Raw genomic sequence first — 9,706 nt, forward strand, 5'->3', positions numbered from 1 at the left:
TCAAACTTTCTTTCCTGGCCTTCTGAACCCCAGCCAAGCCTTAGAACACCCCCTAACCACCTATTTTTGCTATGCTTTCGCCGCGTTTACCCTGCCAAGCCAAACGCGGTGACTCAAACTTTCTTTCCTGGCCTTCTGAACCCCAGCCAAGCCTTAGAACACCCCCTAACCACCTATTTTTGCTATGCTTTCGCCGCGTTTACCCTGCCAAGCCAAACGCGGTGACTCAAACTTTCTTTCCTGGCCTTCTGAACCCCAGCCAAGCCTTAGAACACCCCCTAACCACCTATTTTTGCTATGCTTTCGCCGCGTTTACCCTGCCAAGCCAAACGCGGTGACTCAAACTTTCTTTCCTGGCCTTCTGAACCCCAGCCAAGCCTTAGAACACCCCCTAACCACCTATTTTTGCTATGCTTTCGCCGCGTTTACCCTGCCAAGCCAAACGCGGTGACTCAAACTTTCTTTCCTGGCCTTCTGAACCCCAGCCAAGCCTTAGAACACCCCCTAACCACCTATTTTTGCTATGCTTTCGCCGCGTTTACCCTGCCAAGCCAAACGCGGTGACTCAAACTTTCTTTCCTGGCCTTCTGAACCCCAGCCAAGCCTTAGAACACCCCCTAACCACCTATTTTTGCTATGCTTTCGCCGCGTTTACCCTGCCAAGCCAAACGCGGTGACTCAAACTTTCTTTCCTGGCCTTCTGAACCCCAGCCAAGCCTTAGAACACCCCCTAACCACCTATTTTTGCTATGCTTTCGCCGCGTTTACCCTGCCAAGCCAAACGCGGTGACTCAAACTTTCTTTCCTGGCCTTCTGAACCCCAGCCAAGCCTTAGAACACCCCCTAACCACCTATTTTTGCTATGCTTTCGCCGCGTTTACCCTGCCAAGCCAAACGCGGTGACTCAAACTTTCTTTCCTGGCCTTCTGAACCCCAGCCAAGCCTTAGAACACCCCCTAACCACCTATTTTTGCTATGCTTTCGCCGCGTTTACCCTGCCAAGCCAAACGCGGTGACTCAAACTTTCTTTCCTGGCCTTCTGAACCCCAGCCAAGCCTTAGAACACCCCCTAACCACCTATTTTTGCTATGCTTTCGCCGCGTTTACCCTGCCAAGCCAAACGCGGTGACTCAAACTTTCTTTCCTGGCCTTCTGAACCCCAGCCAAGCCTTAGAACACCCCCTAACCACCTATTTTTGCTATGCTTTCGCCGCGTTTACCCTGCCAAGCCAAACGCGGTGACTCAAACTTTCTTTCCTGGCCTTCTGAACCCCAGCCAAGCCTTAGAACACCCCCTAACCACCTATTTTTGCTATGCTTTCGCCGCGTTTACCCTGCCAAGCCAAACGCGGTGACTCAAACTTTCTTTCCTGGCCTTCTGAACCCCAGCCAAGCCTTAGAACACCCCCTAACCACCTATTTTTGCTATGCTTTCGCCGCGTTTACCCTGCCAAGCCAAACGCGGTGACTCAAACTTTCTTTCCTGGCCTTCTGAACCCCAGCCAAGCCTTAGAACACCCCCTAACCACCTATTTTTGCTATGCTTTCGCCGCGTTTACCCTGCCAAGCCAAACGCGGTGACTCAAACTTTCTTTCCTGGCCTTCTGAACCCCAGCCAAGCCTTAGAACACCCCCTAACCACCTATTTTTGCTATGCTTTCGCCGCGTTTACCCTGCCAAGCCAAACGCGGTGACTCAAACTTTCTTTCCTGGCCTTCTGAACCCCAGCCAAGCCTTAGAACACCCCCTAACCACCTATTTTTGCTATGCTTTCGCCGCGTTTACCCTGCCAAGCCAAACGCGGTGACTCAAACTTTCTTTCCTGGCCTTCTGAACCCCAGCCAAGCCTTAGAACACCCCCTAACCACCTATTTTTGCTATGCTTTCGCCGCGTTTACCCTGCCAAGCCAAACGCGGTGACTCAAACTTTCTTTCCTGGCCTTCTGAACCCCAGCCAAGCCTTAGAACACCCCCTAACCACCTATTTTTGCTATGCTTTCGCCGCGTTTACCCTGCCAAGCCAAACGCGGTGACTCAAACTTTCTTTCCTGGCCTTCTGAACCCCAGCCAAGCCTTAGAACACCCCCTAACCACCTATTTTTGCTATGCTTTCGCCGCGTTTACCCTGCCAAGCCAAACGCGGTGACTCAAACTTTCTTTCCTGGCCTTCTGAACCCCAGCCAAGCCTTAGAACACCCCCTAACCACCTATTTTTGCTATGCTTTCGCCGCGTTTACCCTGCCAAGCCAAACGCGGTGACTCAAACTTTCTTTCCTGGCCTTCTGAACCCCAGCCAAGCCTTAGAACACCCCCTAACCACCTATTTTTGCTATGCTTTCGCCGCGTTTACCCTGCCAAGCCAAACGCGGTGACTCAAACTTTCTTTCCTGGCCTTCTGAACCCCAGCCAAGCCTTAGAACACCCCCTAACCACCTATTTTTGCTATGCTTTCGCCGCGTTTACCCTGCCAAGCCAAACGCGGTGACTCAAACTTTCTTTCCTGGCCTTCTGAACCCCAGCCAAGCCTTAGAACACCCCCTAACCACCTATTTTTGCTATGCTTTCGCCGCGTTTACCCTGCCAAGCCAAACGCGGTGACTCAAACTTTCTTTCCTGGCCTTCTGAACCCCAGCCAAGCCTTAGAACACCCCCTAACCACCTATTTTTGCTATGCTTTCGCCGCGTTTACCCTGCCAAGCCAAACGCGGTGACTCAAACTTTCTTTCCTGGCCTTCTGAACCCCAGCCAAGCCTTAGAACACCCCCTAACCACCTATTTTTGCTATGCTTTCGCCGCGTTTACCCTGCCAAGCCAAACGCGGTGACTCAAACTTTCTTTCCTGGCCTTCTGAACCCCAGCCAAGCCTTAGAACACCCCCTAACCACCTATTTTTGCTATGCTTTCGCCGCGTTTACCCTGCCAAGCCAAACGCGGTGACTCAAACTTTCTTTCCTGGCCTTCTGAACCCCAGCCAAGCCTTAGAACACCCCCTAACCACCTATTTTTGCTATGCTTTCGCCGCGTTTACCCTGCCAAGCCAAACGCGGTGACTCAAACTTTCTTTCCTGGCCTTCTGAACCCCAGCCAAGCCTTAGAACACCCCCTAACCACCTATTTTTGCTATGCTTTCGCCGCGTTTACCCTGCCAAGCCAAACGCGGTGACTCAAACTTTCTTTCCTGGCCTTCTGAACCCCAGCCAAGCCTTAGAACACCCCCTAACCACCTATTTTTGCTATGCTTTCGCCGCGTTTACCCTGCCAAGCCAAACGCGGTGACTCAAACTTTCTTTCCTGGCCTTCTGAACCCCAGCCAAGCCTTAGAACACCCCCTAACCACCTATTTTTGCTATGCTTTCGCCGCGTTTACCCTGCCAAGCCAAACGCGGTGACTCAAACTTTCTTTCCTGGCCTTCTGAACCCCAGCCAAGCCTTAGAACACCCCCTAACCACCTATTTTTGCTATGCTTTCGCCGCGTTTACCCTGCCAAGCCAAACGCGGTGACTCAAACTTTCTTTCCTGGCCTTCTGAACCCCAGCCAAGCCTTAGAACACCCCCTAACCACCTATTTTTGCTATGCTTTCGCCGCGTTTACCCTGCCAAGCCAAACGCGGTGACTCAAACTTTCTTTCCTGGCCTTCTGAACCCCAGCCAAGCCTTAGAACACCCCCTAACCACCTATTTTTGCTATGCTTTCGCCGCGTTTACCCTGCCAAGCCAAACGCGGTGACTCAAACTTTCTTTCCTGGCCTTCTGAACCCAGCCAAGCCTTAGAACACCCCCTAACCACCTATTTTTGCTATGCTTTCGCCGCGTTTACCCTGCCAAGCCAAACGCGGTGACTCAAACTTTCTTTCCTGGCCTTCTGAACCCCAGCCAAGCCTTAGAACACCCCCTAACCACCTATTTTTGCTATGCTTTCGCCGCGTTTACCCTGCCAAGCCAAACGCGGTGACTCAAACTTTCTTTCCTGGCCTTCTGAACCCCAGCCAAGCCTTAGAACACCCCCTAACCACCTATTTTTGCTATGCTTTCGCCGCGTTTACCCTGCCAAGCCAAACGCGGTGACTCAAACTTTCTTTCCTGGCCTTCTGAACCCCAGCCAAGCCTTAGAACACCCCCTAACCACCTATTTTTGCTATGCTTTCGCCGCGTTTACCCTGCCAAGCCAAACGCGGTGACTCAAACTTTCTTTCCTGGCCTTCTGAACCCCAGCCAAGCCTTAGAACACCCCCTAACCACCTATTTTTGCTATGCTTTCGCCGCGTTTACCCTGCCAAGCCAAACGCGGTGACTCAAACTTTCTTTCCTGGCCTTCTGAACCCCAGCCAAGCCTTAGAACACCCCCTAACCACCTATTTTTGCTATGCTTTCGCCGCGTTTACCCTGCCAAGCCAAACGCGGTGACTCAAACTTTCTTTCCTGGCCTTCTGAACCCCAGCCAAGCCTTAGAACACCCCCTAACCACCTATTTTTGCTATGCTTTCGCCGCGTTTACCCTGCCAAGCCAAACGCGGTGACTCAAACTTTCTTTCCTGGCCTTCTGAACCCCAGCCAAGCCTTAGAACACCCCCTAACCACCTATTTTTGCTATGCTTTCGCCGCGTTTACCCTGCCAAGCCAAACGCGGTGACTCAAACTTTCTTTCCTGGCCTTCTGAACCCCAGCCAAGCCTTAGAACACCCCCTAACCACCTATTTTTGCTATGCTTTCGCCGCGTTTACCCTGCCAAGCCAAACGCGGTGACTCAAACTTTCTTTCCTGGCCTTCTGAACCCCAGCCAAGCCTTAGAACACCCCCTAACCACCTATTTTTGCTATGCTTTCGCCGCGTTTACCCTGCCAAGCCAAACGCGGTGACTCAAACTTTCTTTCCTGGCCTTCTGAACCCCAGCCAAGCCTTAGAACACCCCCTAACCACCTATTTTTGCTATGCTTTCGCCGCGTTTACCCTGCCAAGCCAAACGCGGTGACTCAAACTTTCTTTCCTGGCCTTCTGAACCCCAGCCAAGCCTTAGAACACCCCCTAACCACCTATTTTTGCTATGCTTTCGCCGCGTTTACCCTGCCAAGCCAAACGCGGTGACTCAAACTTTCTTTCCTGGCCTTCTGAACCCCAGCCAAGCCTTAGAACACCCCCTAACCACCTATTTTTGCTATGCTTTCGCCGCGTTTACCCTGCCAAGCCAAACGCGGTGACTCAAACTTTCTTTCCTGGCCTTCTGAACCCCAGCCAAGCCTTAGAACACCCCCTAACCACCTATTTTTGCTATGCTTTCGCCGCGTTTACCCTGCCAAGCCAAACGCGGTGACTCAAACTTTCTTTCCTGGCCTTCTGAACCCCAGCCAAGCCTTAGAACACCCCCTAACCACCTATTTTTGCTATGCTTTCGCCGCGTTTACCCTGCCAAGCCAAACGCGGTGACTCAAACTTTCTTTCCTGGCCTTCTGAACCCCAGCCAAGCCTTAGAACACCCCCTAACCACCTATTTTTGCTATGCTTTCGCCGCGTTTACCCTGCCAAGCCAAACGCGGTGACTCAAACTTTCTTTCCTGGCCTTCTGAACCCCAGCCAAGCCTTAGAACACCCCCTAACCACCTATTTTTGCTATGCTTTCGCCGCGTTTACCCTGCCAAGCCAAACGCGGTGACTCAAACTTTCTTTCCTGGCCTTCTGAACCCCAGCCAAAGCCTTAGCACAATTTAACCAAACCGTGAAGAAATGCTTTCTTTCTTTTACCTTTAGAGCCAAATAAGTACTTAAAAATTTCAAGTCTCTAGCACTTCCAACCGGAATTTTTGATTCCTTAGAACTCAACGGGATGACACCGGGATAGCCTATTCTTCGAAAAGAAAGTTCCAATAACTGGTGAAACAGTTTGATGACTCAAAAAAAATTTTCCTACTTTTGCCGCTAAAAACCTTTAACCAAACCCTCCTTATGACACTATTAGCTAAACCTTTTGCCAAATTTCCCGCCAAGCCAAAAGCCACTCAAACTTTCTTTCCTGGCCTTCTGAACCCCAGCCAAGCCTTAGAACACCCCCTAACCACCTATTTTTGCTATGCTTTCGCCGCGTTTACCCTGCCAAGCCAAACGCGGTGACTCAAACTTTCTTTCCTGGCCTTCTGAACCCCAGCCAAGCCTTAGAACACCCCCTAACCACCTATTTTTGCTATGCTTTCGCCGCGTTTACCCTGCCAAGCCAAACGCGGTGACTCAAACTTTCTTTCCTGGCCTTCTGAACCCCAGCCAAGCCTTAGAACACCCCCTAACCACCTATTTTTGCTATGCTTTCGCCGCGTTTACCCTGCCAAGCCAAACGCGGTGACTCAAACTTTCTTTCCTGGCCTTCTGAACCCCAGCCAAGCCTTAGAACACCCCCTAACCACCTATTTTTGCTATGCTTTCGCCGCGTTTACCCTGCCAAGCCAAACGCGGTGACTCAAACTTTCTTTCCTGGCCTTCTGAACCCCAGCCAAGCCTTAGAACACCCCCTAACCACCTATTTTTGCTATGCTTTCGCCGCGTTTACCCTGCCAAGCCAAACGCGGTGACTCAAACTTTCTTTCCTGGCCTTCTGAACCCCAGCCAAGCCTTAGAACACCCCCTAACCACCTATTTTTGCTATGCTTTCGCCGCGTTTACCCTGCCAAGCCAAACGCGGTGACTCAAACTTTCTTTCCTGGCCTTCTGAACCCCAGCCAAGCCTTAGAACACCCCCTAACCACCTATTTTTGCTATGCTTTCGCCGCGTTTACCCTGCCAAGCCAAACGCGGTGACTCAAACTTTCTTTCCTGGCCTTCTGAACCCCAGCCAAGCCTTAGAACACCCCCTAACCACCTATTTTTGCTATGCTTTCGCCGCGTTTACCCTGCCAAGCCAAACGCGGTGACTCAAACTTTCTTTCCTGGCCTTCTGAACCCCAGCCAAGCCTTAGAACACCCCCTAACCACCTATTTTTGCTATGCTTTCGCCGCGTTTACCCTGCCAAGCCAAACGCGGTGACTCAAACTTTCTTTCCTGGCCTTCTGAACCCCAGCCAAGCCTTAGAACACCCCCTAACCACCTATTTTTGCTATGCTTTCGCCGCGTTTACCCTGCCAAGCCAAACGCGGTGACTCAAACTTTCTTTCCTGGCCTTCTGAACCCCAGCCAAGCCTTAGAACACCCCCTAACCACCTATTTTTGCTATGCTTTCGCCGCGTTTACCCTGCCAAGCCAAACGCGGTGACTCAAACTTTCTTTCCTGGCCTTCTGAACCCCAGCCAAGCCTTAGAACACCCCCTAACCACCTATTTTTGCTATGCTTTCGCCGCGTTTACCCTGCCAAGCCAAACGCGGTGACTCAAACTTTCTTTCCTGGCCTTCTGAACCCCAGCCAAGCCTTAGAACACCCCCTAACCACCTATTTTTGCTATGCTTTCGCCGCGTTTACCCTGCCAAGCCAAACGCGGTGACTCAAACTTTCTTTCCTGGCCTTCTGAACCCCAGCCAAGCCTTAGAAACCCCCTAACCACCTATTTTTGCTATGCTTTCGCCGCGTTTACCCTGCCAAGCCAAACGCGGTGACTCAAACTTTCTTTCCTGGCCTTCTGAACCCCAGCCAAGCCTTAGAACACCCCCTAACCACCAATTTGTGCTATGCTTTCGCCGCGTTTACCCTGCCAAGCCAAACGCGGTGACTCAAACTTTCTTTCCTGGCCTTCTGAACCCCAGCCAAGCCTTAGAACACCCCCTAACCACCTATTTTTGCTATGCTTTCGCCGCGTTTACCCTGCCAAGCCAAACGCGGTGACTCAAACTTTCTTTCCTGGCCTTCTGAACCCCAGCCAAGCCTTAGAACACCCCCTAACCACCTATTTTTGCTATGCTTTCGCCGCGTTTACCCTGCCAAGCCAAACGCGGTGACTCAAACTTTCTTTCCTGGCCTTCTGAACCCCAGCCAAGCCTTAGAACACCCCCTAACCACCTATTTTTGCTATGCTTTCGCCGCGTTTACCCTGCCAAGCCAAACGCGGTGACTCAAACTTTCTTTCCTGGCCTTCTGAACCCCAGCCAAGCCTTAGAACCCCCTAACCACCTATTTTTGCTATGCTTTCGCCGCGTTTACCCTGCCAAGCCAAACGCGGTGACTCAAACTTTCTTTCCTGGCCTTCTGAACCCCAGCCAAGCCTTAGAACACCCCCTAACCACCTATTTTTGCTATGCTTTCGCCGCGTTTACCCTGCCAAGCCAAACGCGGTGACTCAAACTTTCTTTCCTGGCCTTCTGAACCCCAGCCAACAATATCGGCCAAAAGTAAATGGAATTTTACCCATTCTACTGGTGTTTCCTGTTGCCCTCCCCTTCCCCCCTCCCTACAATGTTGCTGAGTCAGTTTGAGGTCTCTCATGCTCAAATTCAACATTGTAGAGGGGGGAGAAGGGGGGAGAGTGGCAATTGTCATAGAAAATTAAAGAAATTCCATTACTTTTGGCCATTATTGTCTGTGGGTGATAGCAGGTCTGGACTTAGGAGTTTTTGAAGAATTTATGTCCCACATAAGGGACCATATGTGTTTGTTTTCTTTTTCCTCTTTGTCTCTAAGTACAACATATATCAGTATATTATAGAAGCTCATGTATACAACAACAATAAACAAGGCCTGTAAACAACTGGTAAAGCAGGGCGTTATATTCAGTGGACCAGGTCTTCACGGTAATTTGACGTTAAAATCTGGCAGACAGTATTTTTCCTTACTTTTTATAAGAAGTAACTAATGGGTGTAGTATATTCAGAGCTTTAGGGTTGATCTACTTAATATTTTTTTACAAGAGAAGAACAAACTGAAAGGAAATCACCGCCCAGGGCTTGAAATAGGGGTTAGCATCCCGGCGGAATACCTTAGCTCCTTGCCGGAAAGGTTATAAGTTTTGTAAGGAAAAGAAGAGCGGAAGAAAAGAAATTTTTGTTGCGCCCGCCCGTGCTTTACCATGTTGAAATTTTTTAATAAGTAATGCAACGATAATATGATTATGCATATAATATATATCATACCCTTCTATTTCTAGAAAAAAACAATAGCACAATAATATTATAAATTAAACAAAATGAAAATACCACTACAAGTATCTATGGTCCTCCGTTATCTACATCAAGAGAAGGGTGAGACGTTGGGAAGATTATTAGAACTTTATCCGCAATACAAGCGCACGACTATTTATCGCCACATGAAAAAGAAGATTAATGATACTGGGACAGAGGCAAAGAAGCGCACCGGAAGGCCCCCCAAAGTTTCAGACAGAGATCGCAGACGTGTACTTGGCGCAATGCGCAAATTGAAGGAGGAGTACGGTACTTTCAATGCTACACACATACGTCGCCGAGCTGAACTCTACCACCTTGCCCCGAGGACCGTGCGCAGAATTTTAAACGACGCAGGCTACAAATATAAACAATGCCGAAGGAAAGGAATTTTATTAAAGGGAGACCTCAAGAAAAGACTCAAATTTGCAAAAAGGTGTAAAAAGCTCCCAGCAAACTTTTGGAAAGAGGGGATTGCATTTTACCTTGACGGGGTTTCCTTTGTCCACAAAACCAACCCTTGCGATTACGCAAAAACTTGTCGAACGAGAACCTACATGAGAAAAGGGGAAGAATTGGATTTGTATAACACTGCAAAGGGGAAGAAAGAAGGAGTCGGTTCCCGCACTGCAAAATTCTTT

The 9,706-nt window shown here is 50.0% G+C and overlaps 1 pseudogene; it reads right to left on the bottom strand.

Annotated features, from left to right (window-relative positions):
• LOC136813374 (recQ-like DNA helicase Blm) overlaps window positions 1–8,976 on the bottom strand; it is a 28,394-nt pseudogene extending 19,418 nt beyond the window's left edge.
• Between the last annotated feature and the right edge of the window lie 730 nt (window positions 8,977–9,706).

Source organism: Clytia hemisphaerica, unplaced genomic scaffold, assembly GCF_902728285.1.
Source record: "Clytia hemisphaerica strain Z4C2 unplaced genomic scaffold, Clytia hemisphaerica genome assembly, whole genome shotgun sequence".
Lineage (NCBI taxonomy): Eukaryota > Metazoa > Cnidaria > Hydrozoa > Leptothecata > Clytiidae > Clytia > Clytia hemisphaerica.